General features: G+C 45.7%; 1 long non-coding RNA gene across 3 annotated transcripts in view; it reads right to left on the reverse strand.

The window, feature by feature from the left end:
* Positions 1–2,862: 2,862 nt before the first annotated feature.
* Positions 2,863–18,696, reverse strand: part of LOC308072038 — a 38,916-nt gene continuing 23,082 nt past the window's right edge. For all 3 annotated transcript variants that reach the window (XR_013931466.1, XR_013931467.1, XR_013931468.1), the window contains exon 2: positions 2,863–16,885. This is a non-coding gene — a long non-coding RNA (uncharacterized lncRNA). The remainder of the gene's footprint in view (positions 16,886–18,696) is intronic.

The raw sequence follows: 18,696 nt of genomic DNA on the forward strand, positions 1-18,696 counted from the left end.
ATATAAGCCTCACAAGTGAGAAACCTGAGCAAGTATCTCAGTAGATGAAGGCTACGCTGTCCTCTCAGCCCTAAATGTCATTCTTGTGAGTCCTCTTTCCTCTTGGGAGCTTGGATAGCCACTGCTGGTACAGCTCTTGGCTTGGGAAGGAATAAAAAGATAAAGTTCTCTCCAGAACCTTTCATCAGTACTAGGTATTTCAAAGGAAACCCGAAACAGTAGTTCGGTGCTGATTTACCTTTCTACGTCATGTGTGCATGCAGGCAGTGGGGTGGGGGTCCTGCAACATGAGTCTGAGCTGCAAAGTTCTGCAGCTTCTCACATCAGGTTTGTCCTGCCTAGAGATGGGTATAAGTGTACCCTGGCTTTCGTGCTAGAATAACTGGACATGCCCTTTCCTCATTTAGAAAGCTGAGTTTTGTTCTGGGGTTTTGAAAGCCAAAACAAGAGGTGCAGCCAGTTGGGAAGTGAGGGGAAAGATGGCTCTTAGCTCTTCCACCATCCTGCAGGATTCTAAAGTGGAAATAAACCTTGTGCAGGAGCCCAGGTAAGTCTGCTTTGGACTGCAGATCCTCAGTTCCCTGCGACATTGAGCTCTGTAAGGAATGCTGCCTTTACTGATGCTTTTGGGAACTGAGAAACCATCCAGCTTAAATTATATTGACTCTGTGCTGCTTCTGCAATGGAAGACTTTTCCCCTGGTTTCTGTAGCTGTGGTGTAGCTCTAATACACTACTACAGCAGGAGTACATAGGAGCTAGAGCAGGAAGTGGAGGGCTGCTTATTTAGTGTATGGAAGTGTCTGGCATCTTTTTTGTATAGACTGAAGTATGTGACGAACTGCACCAACATTTAAAAAAAAAAACACCAGGAGTCACGTAGTTTGCAGCTGCTCCACAAGCAAAATGATTTCCTTGAAGATGTTACTGCTGAGCGTTCCCTCCATGCTCATTAAGCAGAGGTAACGTTAAGCTGGAGTGAATGACAAATCAGTAGGTCTGAACTTTGGTCTGGCTGCATTCAGTGCCACATTCACTCAGAAAGTAATCTGTGCATCCTGTCTGTCAGCTGTCCATTTTCCCCTTTTTTTTTTTGTTTTGTGATAACACAACCTTGGTTTCAAATGCCCTTATGGCATTTTCCATCCGTGGACTGCCTAGATTGCCTACTGGTGCACAAAAGAAGAGAGTCCTAGAAGGAACTTCCAGTCTGTATGGAAAGATGCATGAAACTGATCCCGCCTTAGCCCATGACTTTGCTTCTGTCTGGGGTGATTTCCTAACATCGTGGGACAACAGGCTTTATGAATTCTTCTGGAGAAGAGCTACAGCTCAGCCTGCATGAGCAGTCACTGTCCAAAGGACCTTTGTGGCTACTGGCCTTGCTGCATGGCTCAGGTGTTTGGAAAGGGTGTTGGGAGTCCTACGGTGTTGCCTGGTCTTGAGAAGTAATCTGTTCTTCAAACAGGGAAGTGATGGAGCCTGACAAGCGTTGGTAAACCATTTGCCTACAGCTTTGTCAGTGGCTGAGTTCAAGTTCTGGCCTCCTGTGTTCCTACTGATGGACCTCCCTCTCATCATGGTACAGTGCCAGTGTTTTGCTTTGTAAGGTCCAGCCTTTGTAAAGGCCTTGGTGTGATTCATGTTCCCTGAGGTACTTAAAGAATTTGCTATTGGAGTACCACTGGTTTGCAATGGTTGCCCTTTTTACTCTTTTTGTAGAACTAAGGTATCTGGGATTTTCAGAAAAGTGAGGCAGAAATCTATCCATAAACTAGTTCACAAATTGCTTAAATGAGACAAGTTTTCTGGGTATTATAGATCTCTGAGCATGACATGGAGGGATGCTCTTGAGAACTACTGTGTTAATACTCTTTCTGTCCCAAGTACAGTTTGCTCATCCAGGCACCTGAGAAGCATTTGTAGCACCAAAGAAGGAGGTGGTGGAAGGAAGGGAAAGAGGCTGGCACATTTTAACTTAGCACATACTTGGCTGAATATCTTCTATTTAATTGTCAGCAACTCTCCTTGCTGCCACTTAGCTGTTGTGGACACCGTTGCATCATCTTTCGTCTATTAAATTCCTTTCCGAGTCGAATAGATTTTCCCTGTGCATTTTGAAACCCAGCACTATCAACGCTTACCTGATGGGGGTGGGGCAGGGGATTGTTAACTTGAGCTGCTTTTGGTGAACATCCTAGTGCAAAGCAAAAATTGTTCTGTGTTTGATCACTGAAGAGATTGGTCACCTATGGGAAAATACAGAAAGCCCAGAGCTTGAGCAATTTTAGAAAATAAATCCAATGAAACACAGGAGAGCTTATTTAAGCGGTGACTGAAACTACTCACTGGCTAGAAGCTGGAATAAGCTCTCTTACATCTTTCCATTTCTGAGACCTGTGTAACTGTCATTCATAACGCAGTCATAACTAGATCAAGTTACGTGGCTTTTACTGAGAAATTCCCTGAACTGTATGGCCACCGAACTAATTGCAGGCCTTCAGCAGGATTTGTGGAAGTCAGGTATGCAAACGTGCTCGTGTCTTCTGTCGGTTGGAGCATGGGCTCCATGAACATGTTTCAGTGGCTGGGTGCTTCTAGTCTCCAGCCCTTCTGCTCCCTTTGTGGTCCCTTTGGGCTAGCGGTGGTGCTGCAGGGACAGGGTCCAGTGAGAGGCAGTCCGGAGTGTCTGCTGTTGATCTGTGGGATGACCTGGAGTGAGTTATTTCAGCTGGAGAAACCAGCTGCTTCCAAACGTCTAAGAGGGCTTTCTCACCGGCGTAAAATTATTGTGGCTGTGAAGAAGGAAAAGTGACCTGATACCTTTACAGTATCTGTATCATAACCATCAAGGATTTAAAAAAAAAAAAATCCTTTTAAAGTTAAAAACTAGCTACGAAGGAAAACCCTTTAGCTACCATTTGTGTTGCTTAGGTGGCTGGAAGCGCCACCTGAGGGCCCCAATGGGCTTAGGCTGTGACAGGAGATAATCCCCAAAGTGAAACAGCGGCCAGGGCTGCTCAGCAGTGGTTCAGCTTAACAACAGCAGGGCAGCCAGGCCTCGGGCATTTCAGAAAAATAATGTCTAACAGCTTCACAGTGGGTGGATGAGGCAGAAAGTACTTTCTGTGCTCTTGCACCAACTCGGTTTTGCGGTCAGTACCTCTGGCTAAAGTCACGGGAACGGGCCAGTTCAGCAGCTCTTCACCCACCAGGGATTCACCTGCACTTGCCAGGCTGCCCACAGGTACCCTCTGAATCAAGTTCAGATCTAAGGAGAATGCAAGGGTTAAGAATAAGTAGGGAGGACGCAGCTGGGATGGATTAGACAACCGAAATCAAAGCTGCATCTTCTGAAAGTTTCTAAGACTCGCTCTCTGCTTAGCTCTGTCAGTGCCCATCTTGTACGGCTTCAGTGCAGGTGCTGGGACCCTTGGAAAGCTCACCTGTCTGCAAACGCAGCCTTTAGGGCCTGGAGTGCGGCAGCTCCTCAACGTCTCACAGCAAACCCGAGTGATTATATGAATCACGTAATATCCCCGAGTGTTCCTCCCAGACCCTCTGGGGATCTGAGGTGCTGACACACGTAGGCTCTGAAGCCCAGACAGCCGCAGGTGGAGGACAGACAGTGAGATGCGCATCGTAGGCAAGAAGATAACACCTCTGGGAAGGTGCAAAACCAGAACTTTGGGTATCTAAATGCTTTTTAAGTTCGAAGACAGAGTTGACCATGTATACTGAAGAAATGACATGGGACTTTGTGGACCATACTTAACAGGGTTAGACATCCATATTCTGTCACTGTGTCATCTACATGAGCTTTTTGTGCATCTGGGCTGAAAATGACACAAATGCCTCTCGGCGTTCGGTGTAACATTTATCTATCAGATACTTGTTTTGTGGCATGAGCTGACCTTTTCCTGCTGCTGCTCCTGCTGCGCTTGTCAAACCGCCTCTTCACCCTTTCCCCTATCTGAGACATCGTTTTGGTACCACTGCCAGCAATCTCGGGTGAAAGGTAAGTAAATAAGTCAGCCTGGCAATTAGGACATTCCCCTGCCTGTTACTTATTCAATGAAATACTCAATGCCTTTGTTGAAGCATTGTCTAAAGCATTTTACAAATATTTATGAGGGTAATTTGTATGTCCTAACATTCCTGTGAGATAGTCTTACTACCTCCCCAACTAAAAATGATGTAATTTATGTGCAGAGAGGTGATGTGATGTGCCTCAGGTTACGTGATGAGTCAGTGACTAAGCAGGAAATTAAACCCAGAAGTCCTGGCTCCACAGATGCAGCCCAGTTGTGTAACCACTATACAACTTATCACTCAATTGCTAACATAGCTAGACTGGTAACTGTGCCAGCTTTATGCCTGGTTTTTCCCTTAGCTTGAACACAAATACAGTAAAATACCAGCAGTCTGAGCAGGCAGAGAGTGGTGGGGAGCAGCAAGCTCAGGTCACTGAGGATCAGGTCTGCCCTGATGCTCGTTTCCACACAGGAGCACTGAGCGCTCGGCAGCACTTCAGCAGAGGCCCAAGCTGTGATTATCACAGGGTGGGGAATGGAGAGGGGAGAGAAATTCACTGCTCCCCCATCGTGCTCCTACTCGCATTACCCACACCCCATAATTAGCTCGCCAGGTTTCACCTCCAGCCCACGAGATGTAAAGGCTGCGGGCTGCACCCTCTCCTCACCTAGCTCTGGAAGGGATCCTTGCACATTGCTTAGAGTAGGAAGGGTCAGGATTTTGGGGGATCTGATCTCAGATCCATTTACATGGTGAAGGTATGCCCTTTGGAAGGGGGTGTGGGGGGGGAAGTCCTATGTAGACAAAATTATGTTGCTGAAATTGAATTATTTTTCTCGTGTTGTTGGTCTGTTTGTCTTTCATTTTTTACTTGGTGGCAGAGAAATGATGGAGCAAAGTGGACCTAAAGTAAAAGTTTTCATTTCAAAATGTTATTTCAAAGATTATTTAGCTATTTCAAAGACTGTTTAGTTGCAGAATATTTAGAAATGCAGGATGTCTACCCCTTGACTTATTTTCCAGCTGAAAGCATATAGTTGAAAAATATCGCTGATTTGGAACCTTTTAACTTTTTTTATATTGCCATCCTGATTTATGAAAGAGGAACTAACTCTAACCCATCAGCATGTCCGGGGAGAAAGAAAAGTTCTTTCTTCTAAATAGTTCCAGCAAATTCAGAGTTGTTATTTCAGTGCTTGAGAGTCAGCTTCACTGCAGAGCTAACTCCTGTACTGAGCGACGTGAGCTGTTTTTAGTAAGTAACCATGCCAGTTATGAGAGTGACCACAGACCAAAACTGCTGTCATGCAGAGTTGTCATCCACGCCGCTTGACAGTGTGTAGCTCAAAACCCAAATTATCAGTAGCCATCTTCACTGAGAACCCTGCGATGTAATTATTGTAGCAGTTGCAGCGTGTGTGTGACCATATTGATGGGGTAAGCCTTTCCCACTGACTCCAACAGCAGCCCAGAATTTTAAAAACAAAAGAAAATAAAGAAGGGTGGGGGTTGGGGGGAGGTATTTTTCCACATAAGGCTGCCTCCCAGCAGCCAGCAGCTCACACCTTCTACAAACTGCTCTGCTTGACCTAAGTGGCAGTGCCACCGCCGTGGCAGTGCCACCGCTGGCAGAGGGTGAGGGGTTATGGAAAGGAGGAGCATGCAGCACTCCCGGTGCTGCTCCGTCCCAGGGAGGGGAGATCTGCTTCAGCAGGGAGCCTAGTACCAGCCCTGCTTATCCTCTAACCTGCAAACAATACCATGAAGTTGGGGAGCTGCTCTCGGGTGTCTTCCCACCAGACCATTTTTAGCAGAAACCTGTAGCTTACTCATGCAGCTTTTTTGGGTTTTGAACCATCGTGACTTTATACGAAAGCAGTTGTGAGCTGGAATGAATCCGCTTGAAGGGAAATAAGGTTGCCTCTGCAAATTGTTGAATCCTGACATGATGGTTTTTACCAGTGTGCTCTCCTTCGGTCCTCCTTGGAGCTGCCCCAGCTGACTGTTTGCTATGACAATCTAATTATAACTTAGCCTGGCCACGAGCACCAGCTGCCTTTGGTTTCTTTTATCTCATTGAACTGGGCAAGCAAAAGCTAGGTGCTTCTGAGCCTGCTCCCTGCGTGAAACCGAGGGAATTCAGAAATGTATTAGAAAAGCATTAGCTTCTCCTTTTCTCTCTTTTTTCCACTGGAGCCCATCCAGATGGAGCACAAACAAGGAGAGGATAAATGCAAAGTGCTCTGCCACCCTGAAAGCACGCGCTGACGTCAGCTTTCATGAACCGGCACTTTAATCATCGCATGGGGAATGTTTCTCTCTCTCTCTGCAGCCTCCCTTTGAATTTCCGAGTGCACCAACATTAGCATTTATGGCAAGGAAGATTTCTTTCCTGGTTAAAAGAGTAGTAAATTTGGAATGCTTTTACAAGCTGCTAGACGGGGAGCCCTGCAGATCCAAAATCCTGTAGGCTCAGATAGGTGTGTCAAGGGCAGCAAAAGGGCAGGCAGAATTCTTCCTGTGTGTATTTCCACTTGCATTAACAGCTACGCTGAAAAGCAAGGGGCTAGTCCAGTCAGCATACACAGTGATGTTACTAGCTTTTCCAAGCCAAACTGCACAAAATACTCTGCTGGGGGCGGGGGGGGAGGGGGAGGGGGGCGAAGTGGGAATGTAGGGTACCAGACACGAGGAGCAGGTGGTTTAGGGACCTCCAAAGGTCTTTTTGAGGCATGCAAGCTAAATTTTTCAGAATTAAGCACTAAAAATTAGTATTTTCTGTTCATGTGTCATGCCTCAAACAAGCACCTGGCTCTCCTCCTCTATCCCGGTCTTCCTGGCTGGACAGCAGGTAATTGAACTTGAATCCCTTTGCACAAGAGCCAGGACCGATGAATTCACTGAAGTGTGTAAGAACATTTTGAGCTCGGTGAAGAGAGCTCTGCCTAAGAGCCTTGCGTTTGTTGTTACCTAACTTTGCCGGGATTTAGCCTAGTCATATTTTCTGTGTTTCCTTTGTGTCCTCCACGCATGAGGGAGCATGTGTGAAGCAAGAGTAGGATGCAGCATCCTTTCTTGGCTGTTTGCCATAGGTGTGCCCAGAGGTGGCGGTCCCCCCTCCTCTCCATGGGTATAGCGGCCATCATAACGCATGAGTTCGGGCAGCTCTCAGTGGAGCAATTTAACTAAGGGTTTCAGTCTTTATGGTGCGGGAAGGGGACCTCACTTTATACATTTGGAGATGTGCTGGAGAGGGAAGGAAAAAAAAGATGACAGATACAAACGATGCTAGCAGGCTATTGTCAATATAGACGCAGTCAGCTGGTCCCATCAGCTGCTTTCATTAGACTGCCTGCTTCACAGTAAAGTGGTTTCCTAATTATAGCCTCCGCTTCACCCTCCGTACTGTACGGGTCCTGCGTCATGCGGTGCTGCTGCTTCCCCTACGGTGGCTGGAGCACGCTGCAGCGCGGGGCTGCCTCCGCGCTAAGGCCCCACTCGCCCGTGTAATTAAAGGAGGATTACAGCCGGATTTGTGGCGGCTGCATTCTTACTTTGTAACTCCCGAATGTTGTGTCTGTTGCTTCTTACAAGGCCTTAGGTGGCTAAAGGCTTGCAGGCATTTTTAAATGCACACAAATATATATACATGTTTATGCACAGATTTAAAACACACACAAATATATACATCTTTATGCACACACATGTGTATGTGTATATATATCCCAGTTGGTGATGCATCTCCCAGGTATTTGAAAACTTCTGTAGTGGGTGGTTTGTAAGAAACAAGGACAAAGAGATGGAGAGTGAGTGTAAAGACGAGTCATTGAAGATTTAGCTAGGATCCACTTCTAGTCTTTCTCCCAGCTCCATCTCTCACACACAAAAAAACACATGAAAACTACAGCTATCCCTTCCTAGCAACCACACAGCCACCATATTTTACTGTCTTATCTTTTAAAAACAGATACTCCCTCTTAGTCACCTCTCCCTCAAGAAAACCGAATTTTCTCCAGTTGAGCAGCCATCAGCTATCAGCTCAACTCAGACCAGGGTGCATCATGAGCTGTCTGCTGGAAAACCCTGAGAGTTTTGGGGGGGTTAATAATTAGTTTGATGTGCTTTTTTATTTACTTTTTTTTTTTTTTTTTCATTTGGATTGCTTGGTTAATGTGTTTTAAACTTTCAAGGCTGGAAACATTTTTTACTTTTAAACAAGCGTAGCAATTTTCATGTAATTACAGAGTTGCAGGAGCAAGGACTGCAGAAAACAGCACCAAATATTGTGAAATTCATGATATAATCATCACAGCGTTCCTGACGTCAGTTCACAATTTGACTTGCTAATACTGGAACCCCGGTTTTGTTTTCCTAGTCTCTCTCAACCTGCTGCTTGCCCAGCCGTTTGAAAACACACAGTTGCTCAAAATGACCATTCTGCCCCTAATCTAATATTTTGATATCATCCACAGCTCACTAGAAGAGATGTGATGGTACAGCTCTTCCTGCAGTTCTTCCAGCAGAAGCTCAGCTGGTGCCCACCAGCCTTCTGCCGCTCCCCCATAGCAGCTGCCTGGGGTGAAATAAACTACATGTAGTGACCTCATTCTTTTGCCATTACAAATACATTATAAATACATTTTTGCTGATATAATGCGATATAATTTTTCAGCACACCCTTGTGGGATATTGCTATACTGATTAGAATTGGACAGAAAAACAATAACAAGTTACAGCCACTGCAGGCCAGTAGAAAAAATACAGTTCCACAGAAACCCATGTTTTGCAAATTTTTGATGGTTCTAAAGTGTCCTGCTTTCACTTTTGGGGACTTTTTGGAAAAAAAAATTCCTTTTTCCATGTGAAATATTCGGGGTTTTTCATAACAACACAAAAACTCCACAGGCAGACAGATTTAAAAAATTTTCATCTGCATTATGACCAATCCTAAACAATTATTTTTTCAGGGGGTTGCAACATTCAGATTTTATTCCAGTGTGAAAAGAAGACACATTTCAAACTCACCGTTCACACGAGAGAGGTCTTATCGTCTAGTTAGCCCTATTGGTGGCAAATATTCCTGGTAAACTGCTAACATTTTGGTCAGAGCTGGTAGCAGCAGAAGAATTGGGTACAGTAATGCTGCTCTGATGATGGCAGAAGACCCAATGCAACTGAGGTGTTTGCAGCGTTATGGTTCTCCCCCAATAGTTCAGCTGTTTAGGTCAAAGGTTGCCAAAATGTGGGTTGCTAGCACCCAAAGCAGCTCCTACTGCTGCCTGAGCCTCTTCTGTGGGTCTGTGGCACCCTGCGGTACCCAGGCCACAGGTAGGGAGCTCAGGTGGGTTCTTGTTCAGTTCTTCTGCAGTACTAAGTAACCTCAGAAACACTTGATGACTCCATTGCAGCGAGCTGTTACTGTATAAACAGTTATTTAAAATACTCTGTCCTGAAATACCCACCTTATGGTCCAGGGAAACAGTCATATATTATTGCTGTGTGACACCATATAATCAAAGGTAACTGCCTGGCGGGTGACAATCGTGGTGCCTTCCGGAGTCATGTGGATCTAAACAGTCGTCACTAGAAAGCAGCAAAGTGACCATCAGCATTTCTGACCCTCCCTGACTCCTGCTGGGTAGCTGATCCTCCAGGATGATCTCATGCAATCCTCCTAAGCCGACCGTGCCCACTTTATTGGCATTTATATGCTGGCAACTTTTATTTCCAAGAGCTATAGCAGCTAATCAGCCGGCGCTGCAGACTAGCTGATGACTCACCCTGCTGAAGCTGGATTCAGATCTCTCCCAACCTGTTCCCAGAAATGAATGTCTGAAACCTTTGCATCCACCCTGCTGTCTGCCTCATTTGTGTTTTATGCCTTAGGAGAGAAATCTTGGTTCCCTTCTGCTTTCTTTAATTCTGTTTTCGTGGATGAAAGAACACAAGGAAGAGTGGGACCAAGCAGAAGTCACTCACGCTGTACATGCAGCTGTCTGCATACCCCTTGCACCTGTTTGCCCTCCCTATTTCTGGCCCTACAAAATCCTAGGAATTCTTCATCAAAGGTTTGTTTCATCAGCTATCTCCTGGCAGCAGCCAAGACGGCCACCTGTCCATCCAGAGAGAGAAGAAAGCTGCAAACAGTGTTCTCCTTTGGACTGTGGGCCTCTTGCTGTTCCCTGATCCGTGGCCAGAGCTGTTTTTGAAGGTGTCCTCAGTTTCTTCTTTGATCTGGGCCGCTGCATGCAGGTTGCTACTCAGGTTCTGCTCTGGGTCTTTCCATATGACACAGTGACCTACATACCTGTCCTTGCCAGTAATGGGTCATATCCTGGCTTATCTGGCCCTCCCTTTTCCAAAGGTGATAATAAAGGTGAGATCTCTAATTATCTGGTGGTCTCCACCCACCAGTCCCCAAGTTACATGTGCTGCTCTCCTCCATTCTTTGTGCATTTTTGAATAAGAAGTAGCTAACCTGAACGATTTCCATCCAGGCATCTCTTTGGAGTCTTAAATCTTAATCTGTCCACAACCTTAACTAATTGGCTTTGTTTGTAGAAGAACACTGCCTGTGGTTTGACTTTCTGTAGAACAGTTAACACAACAGCAACAAAAAAAAAAAGGGGGGGGGTGGGGGGGAGAGGGGCAGGCAAAAATGACAGAACCAAATTACAGTAATGAAGAAAAAGCAAACTGCATCACAGCTTACCCTGTTGCATGATAGGCATAGACATTGCTTGCATTTGCAGTGGAGGTTTTGCATGCACAAGCAAATCAGTGGCCTACGTGGTACTTAATATTCCTCTGCCCTTGTAGGTTAGTTATGCAGGGAATAAGCAGCAGCATTCCTGCAACAAGTCACGCTAACTTATGCCTCAATTCTATTTCTAGTACCATCGCTCTAGTAAAACTCAGAATACAAAACGCTTTTTCTCTTGAGAATGGCTTTTACGTGCTACCTTACTTTTGCAAACATCACTGATGAATTGGTAAATGCAAATAAAAACACGAGTAGTCAGGGAACCCCAAACTCAAAAGGCAGAATAACTCATTTTAGATGTAAGAGTCAAAGTAGGATAACAATACATTACTGAGCTACTGTGCCTGTCACCCTGTTAGTGCACTAGTACTGCCTCGCTGCTGTCCCTGTGTCCTAGGCTATGGGACATCTGCTACAGCTGCCTAGACGATGTTCAGATGACCAGGAAGCAAGTGTTCACCCAAGAAACTGCACCCCTGCGAAGGCTCTAACACTGCCTAAAATGCCACCACATCAGGAATGAAAAATGCTGCTTACGGCTCATTTAGCAAGGTCTGTGGTTCACATATGTTTTCTGTTTGGTGCTGCAGACTTGCTCATGGCTGGAGGCGAGCAGGGGGAGCCCAGCTGTGCCCAATTACGGGCAGAGCGCACCCCGGTTAGAGTTTAAAGGCAGTGCCAGAGGTCAGGCACTCATTGGCTTGGGGATGGGGCTGCGTCTCTGTGCTCTGGTTTGATTTTTTTTTTATTATTATTATTATTTTATTTTTTTGCTTAATCCTGAGGATTTTTAAGGCTGATTCTAGCTTATTCTATGTTAGTCCTCTCCTGATGTCATCCCACTGAATCTTCACTTTGTGAAGGTAAGAGTGCCGTAAGGCCTTACCGTAGTACAGCAGGTCAGTCTGAGCTTGCTTGCCTCTGCCCACCTCTGTGATGGATACCAGGGACAGGCGCTGATCCTGACTGTAAACCAAGCCCTGCTGAGCACCAGAAACCTACCTGAATTCATGAGATTTAGGTGAGGGCTATAATGATACTGCTTTTCTGAGATGTTTTTAGGAGCCTGGAAGAACACCGGTCTTTAAATGAATCTCAGTTTAATGCATTTAGGACCTCTGTGATTGATGGTGTCTATAAATACCGTTTAAGCACAAAATAGAATATTTAACATACCATTTTCAGCAGGCTACGAGCCAGGCTTGCTGTCTCACTCCTGCAGCAGCTCCCCTTGGCTGGGGGAGTCCTCTGCATGGCGTGTCCTTGGCACGGGGGACACCTGGTTGGGGGAACACTACCCCTCCTCACTTGAGCAAAGGTGTTGTCCAAAAAGCACACTGGGCAAGCAAGGTACACAGGGTTACTGGGAGGGCTTCAGGGGATCCCTCTGCATGGAGGGCAACCTCAGGGTCCTCAGGCTGTGGGTCAGCATGGGGCGATGCCTGTTTCCTCACAGGAAGAGGAGGAAATAACCCAGAGGGCAGAATGGGCAAATGGGGCAAGTGTCTGCAGGCAAATAGTTCAGGGAAGCACAAAACAGGGCAGGGGGAGGGGGGGAAGAGGTGAATTCTTCCCCCCCATCCTCTTGCATCCATTTGTCAGAGATATCTATTGTGTTATTTATAGTATTAATGCTTTTCAGGGGACGGTGTGGGCAGGGAAAAGCTATTTGTAGGAATCTGATTGCTTGTTTCTATAAGAAGGGAAGTTTTCCTGATGCTAAAGTAGAAAAAAGTAGTGGTTTACTGCATTAAAATTTGCAAGTACTTAGCATAATCTAGTGATTAAAGCAGTTGTTTATTGGTGCACTTGTAAATCACAAATTCCCACTGCAGAATGGTTCCTGTGGCATTTTGCCAATTAACCTTTGCGTGCTTTGATCTCACTTTGACTCTGAAAGTTCAGGCTAGTTTAGTTGTTGTTGTTAACAAAACACTTGCCATTTGAAATACACAGTGCTTAGTAGATGTGCTTCAGGTCCCTGAGCACATGCAATATTGATGTCTTGTGGATCATAGAAAAAGCCTGACTCATTAGTGAAGCGATATTAAATAAACATCCGCAAAGAAAGCAAACTCCGCCATTCCGAAGACTATTTTTCAGCCTGAACTGCACTAGCAGAGGCATAGGAAATGCGAGCTCAGCGCACTGGTGAGGAGAGAGGAATCGTGTTCTGTTCACGTGGAGCCGAGCTATGTACCCCCTGCCTGCCTTGCAGACTTGCAGGGCAGTAGCAGCGGGGCTCAGCTGGGGAGAGCGGGTGGCCGCTCTGCCTCCTGTCCTGCCTTGCCCAGGGGCTGGGAGCGGAGCTGAAGGCCAGATAGTTACGGATGGAGCTTGCAGGGAATATTCCTGCCTGGCGTCTGGCAACGAGCAGCCAGCAAACAAAGCCTTTCTGCAAAGCACTGCAACCACGGTGGCTGCTGTGTGCATGAGTCCGTCCTCGTTCCTCCTGGGTTCTTGTCCAAGATCTGCCTTTGGCTTACCGCCTCGCTTGACTTCACATTGACAAGTATAATGGATGGTATTTACCTTTCTCCTTCCCTCCCGTGGCTAGTCCTGTGCTCAAGGGCTGAAAACACTGGTTGAGACCAAAAATAAGATTTAAAAACTTACCACAAACATAGAGTATTCTTAAATAGGTTGGATATATATTTTGCAAGCCATGTGATATTTATTATTTATAACTAATGAATATGTGACAGTTGAGAAATATGAAAGAGAATTTGCTCTCTATGTTCAGGGTCTCCCAGTTCACATGAGTCAGCCTCAGAGTCTGAAGTCTAAAAAAGGTCACTTTGCAAACTGGAAGTAGCTTTAAAGCCTTCATAGGCCCTAAAACACCAGGCTTAGCTAGTGGAAAAAACTCCTGGAACAAGGTAGCTCTGCCAGCAGAGAGCTGGAAACTGGGAAGAGCTGGTGAGCCTGCCCTCTCCTGCTCTTGATACAGGTAGAGGAAGAAGAGTAGAATGTTTTCTAGAGGCAGAGCACGTCTGATTCGTCACAGCTTCAGCTAATAATTCTCACATTTATCTATCTCAGGCTTGTCTCCAAATGACTGAATGTAAAACTTGATATTGCCTTATGGATACATGAAACAGTCGAACTGGTGAGTAGTCCTGGCTCTGCAGAACCTTGTACTCTCTCCTGTCTGTCGTTGTCATTGTGGTCTACATATCCCCATTATTCAGCCACCAGCACCTGTCTTCTGCTGCTTCTCACCAGACCCACGTCAGCCACAACAAGCCACAGAATCTGAACATTTCTTTAAATTCAGGTTTTCTTTCCATCCAAACTTTCAGTATCCACCCATGAGGGAAGGTGAGAGCCTAGGTGTCTCTTATCACACAGACAAGGCCAGAAACATGTTGAAATATCTCCCAACACACAACTGACTCCCCTTCCCTTCCCCATATTGACAACCCAAGCATTGTGTTTCCGTAATGAAGGCACCTGAAAACAGTCCCTCCCCCAGACCAGTTGCCCTGTGGAGGACATGGACAGACACCCCTTTTGCAGACAGCTATGGCAGTGAAAAAGGGTACTGCCCCTCCCGAGCGGCCCACAGGAGCACCTCTCAACCTGCTCAGGTCTGGATTTACCAAGTAAGTTTCCCCTTGCTCCGTTTTGCCTGAGGCCGGAGTGTTCGCCTGAAGTGCTTAGCTGGAAGGTGAGCTGCCGGGCCAGGGGTGAATGGCAAGCCACAGGGCAAGGCTGGAGGCAGGCCAGTCTCCTTGGATCAGCTGAATCCAGGGGCAAACAGCTGGTCCCTTCTTATTTGACGTCACCACTTTTGCTCATCTGCTTCCTACTAGTTAACTTTCCCACAAGCTCCCCCCACGCTGCCTTACACGTATGAGAAGATCTGGGACAAAACCCCACCTTGCCACCTCCTTCCTGCCTGCCCACCCTTCCTTTAAATGCCTTGCCAGGTCGTGACACTGGTGCCAGCTGTCAGCATTGGACTGTGAATAATGTTTATTTTCTTGCCCAACGGTATCCTTGTTTTCTTGTTACCGAACTTCAGCCTTTCCGCCATCGTCTTTACTTCCTAGTTTCTCATTTATTTTGTGCATCCATTGCAAGTGATTATCTCTTAGAAGTAGGAATTGCTAGTCTGGTTTCCTCAGGAAATGAGGCGATCGCGCTCTGGACATCCTCAGAGGACTGTTGACTACACCGGTTGATTTAATTTGGTTGACGGAGAGCAAGCTCAAAGCTAATTGAATTCCTACATGTTTTGTGCAAGCGGAGAGGAACCATGAAGTCGCATGCCAGAAGGAAAAGTAGCAGATGAATTTGCATCTTAGCAGGTACCAAACAATTCATACCGGAGATACACCAATGTCAAAAAAGCACATCGGTTGATCCCTGAGAATGGCCACAAGCCACAAACCCGTAAGAAACCTGGACTCTTCTAGTGCTTGTGGAATTACTTGCTCTTCTATGTTGTTTGTACTGTGACTGGGACAATAGCTTTAGATCTCTGAGAGGGATTTTTATTGTGTTACTACAGACCATGCAAAAATAATAGCCATAAAGGCAGAATGTACTAATCCATGTTTCCTACCCATGAAGCTATTTTCAGGACAGCACCTTTCTGTAATCCTGCTGGCTTTGGCACTTCTCCATAGCTTTCTCTCCACAACCCTGTAAAAGTCTTAACACTCTAATTTTGCATCTGTTCAATTTCAAACACATTAGGGCTCGCAAGGACATTTGAGCTTTCTTTATTGTTCCAGCTAGGAACAAAAGGCAACCCTGGTGCTGTGTCACTGGGGTCCACCAAACTGACATAGTGCAGTTGGGGTTTCACCATCTTCTCAGGCTGCCCGCTCTCCTGGTCTGTGAATCTCAGGAGATCTAATCACCAAAGGTTTGTTACGTATACAAATATCTTAAGGGCGACTGTCAAGAGAGTGGGGCCAAGCTCTTTTCAGTGGTGCCCAGTGACGGGACAAGAGCCAATGGACACAAACTGCAGCACAAGAAGTTCCTTCTGAACACGAGGAAGAACCTCTTTACCATGAGGGTGACAGAGCACTGGCACAGGCTGCCCAGAGAGGAGTCTCCTTTTCTAGAGACATTCAAACCCCACCTGGACATGACTGTGCAACCTGCTCTAGGAGAACCTGCTTTAGCAGGGGGTTGGACTAGATGATCTCCAGAGGTCCCTTCCAACCCCAACCATCCTGTGATTCTTTGACAACTGCAGGGTGCAAAGTCTTACCCCACAATTTTTGGGGTTTTTTTGCTGGCAGCAAATCTTCAGCCCTTGCCTACCTCATTCCCCTTCCAGGGACAACCTTAAAAGCAGCCAGATAATGTGTGAGCTTGCGTAACCCCAAAGAAATCAACTGGCTTTCAAATGGCAAGTGACAGATCTAAACCTGGCTCAAGGTTTCCAGCTCCTGACTGCTCACACAGCAAAGGTGGTAGGTAAGTACTGAAATCAGCGTGAGGTTTTGCACAGTGATACATACTTCTTGCCCAGAAGTGAACAAAAGGGAGGATTTACCCACAGACCAATCTTCTTCTTTTTTCTTTTTTTTTTTTTTTTCTTTTTTCCAAAAAAGGCACTTTTCCACCATAAAGGAATTCCAAAAAAACCAAAAATAAAAACACTAAAAGGCTTGTGCAGCAGTTTGGATGGCGTTTGATGCAGTAGTGCTGTGTTACAGAGATAAACATCGGTGCTTAGCTTACAGATTGTCTCAACACCTGGAAGGCTGTTACAGAGACAGGTTTAATAATTAATTGCTATTTCTCTGAGGCAATGCACCCTGGATCTCTTAAGGAGGTTATTGCACACCAGGTAACAGGAGGAGTAGGCAAAAGAGACAAAAGCATTAGAAAAGACAAAAAGACTGATATCAAATAACATTATTCCTCATGTCATGGTGGAAATGGGGCTATACTCACCTGATCCTGCAAGGAGGTTGCCTGGAGATGGCTCAAAGCACTTGAGGTCAAAATACTTGTATTCCAAAGTTTCTTTTAAGTAAGTGAGTCTCACACGGCTGGTGGCAGGGGAGATGGGAGCAGATGAATTCCTTGATGTTACTATGTTGGGCTTAGGTATGTCACCCTGCGCAGGTGGAGATACGGAGGGGTTGGTTTATAATCAGAAAAATAAGTTACCTGGAAATTATGCTGAAAGGTTCCTATAGGATATGTTTTCTATATGTACTATATATTTTTCTTATCTACAATTAGCACTAAATTTTTCTATGAAAGCTATAAACCTACTGAAATTAAGTGCTACAAAGAAATGAGTAAGAAGGAAAAATATTATTCTGCTGGGCTTCTTAGTGATCACGACCCAAACCACAAACACAGGCCACATTCTGGCAGTGGAGGAGCACGAGCATCGCTTCCATCTGTGTCTCGGGCACCTTCCCATGACAGTTGCCGTCACTTACCACCTTACTGGGGGCCTGTGTGTTATGGAAGGGTTACCAAAAAGAAAGGCAATGCCTGCATGCACGAATGTACTGGGGATGAATGAGGAGGGGCAGGTGAAGGAGGTGACAGGCAGCAGGGGAAGCACCTGGGGAGGGGAGGTCGGGCCAGGCCCAGGGTATGCCGAAACATAAACACATATGACAGGTAAAAGTGGACTTGTGTTGGGGTGGGCAAATGGTGTGTTTCAAAGGGCAGTGGATAAAACCAGATGTGTGTGTGAGGAAGGAAAGGCTCCCAACATATCAACTGCACCTTTTTCCAACTCATGCTTATATTTTTAAAATCACTGTAACCACATAAAGGGATTCCAGCCGTAGAGATATTAATGATGCACAATCTTAATTCAAACTGGAGTGCAGGTCCAAGCACCGTGAGCAAAGGTTATCCGCTAAAATGGGTGAATAGCTGTACAGCAGCCAATGGCACAGAGCTGTGTGTTCTGGTAGCAGTGCTGTTTGTGAACTTCAGTACAGGGCGTCATCTTATCCTAAAAGCTTATTTGACCAGATGTGTATGCTCACCAATGTGAATAGTGTGATCTTAACGGAATGGTGAAATGACAAAAATTAAGGGCATCTTTATGATATCTACAAGGACAAGACTAACTGCTGGTTCCTTCTGTGCTGTGAGTGTAGGCTGCTGGTGGTCGCTGTGTTTCATCATTGAGCAAAGCCCACTGACGTCCTGGGCAAGATGCAAAGCACCTTTTCCCATGGTCCTGTTGCTGAAGTGGATCTTGATTTCAGTGACTCAGTGTTCTTTGGTAAATGTGTCAGCTCGGATGGCTTCAAAAAATGTGTTTTGAATTACAGCAGGGTCTCATGCTTCTTTAATAAGCAGTGCTCAAATTGGAATACTAATTATGGATCTGGGTAGTTAAATTGCATTTACAGATGGGTCCGATGCTGTTGGGCACATTTTCCCAGTGCTGCTGTAAAGGAACTCCTGAGCTGGAAGAGGGGTTTAAGAGTGGAAATTACTTGGGATTGCACTGTCTTCTATAAGATAGACAGTTGTTGAGGAAAAGCTGTGTGGGCAAGCTTCCTCTTGGTTTATGGCCAGATCTTCAAAGTATAAGTCATCCTAGGCCAATTGAATTTACTTTTATACTACCTGAGTTTCTTACTCTGTACTTCATAATAATTTTTGGTAGCTTTCACATCTGTTAATCTGTCATGGAAAACCAGCCTAGGCTGAAGCATAGCATTTATCAACCAATCCTGTAAATCTCTCCCCCATAAGACATTTTAACTAATTCACCGTCTCTGGCATACAGCTTTTAAAACACATAATGGCAAGTTGCATATGAAGAACCAGTAAAAGCAACAGTGAGGTGTGTTTGTGGAGATGAAGGAGTCGCTTTCTTGATTGTGAAAAGCAGCAGATAGCTGGTGTGACTCCACAATGTCTGGGTTTTTAAGCACGTGCTGGAAC

Source organism: Falco punctatus, assembly GCF_963210335.1.
Source record: "Falco punctatus genome assembly, chromosome: 12".
In the NCBI taxonomy this organism is placed as follows: Eukaryota; Metazoa; Chordata; class Aves; order Falconiformes; family Falconidae; genus Falco; species Falco punctatus.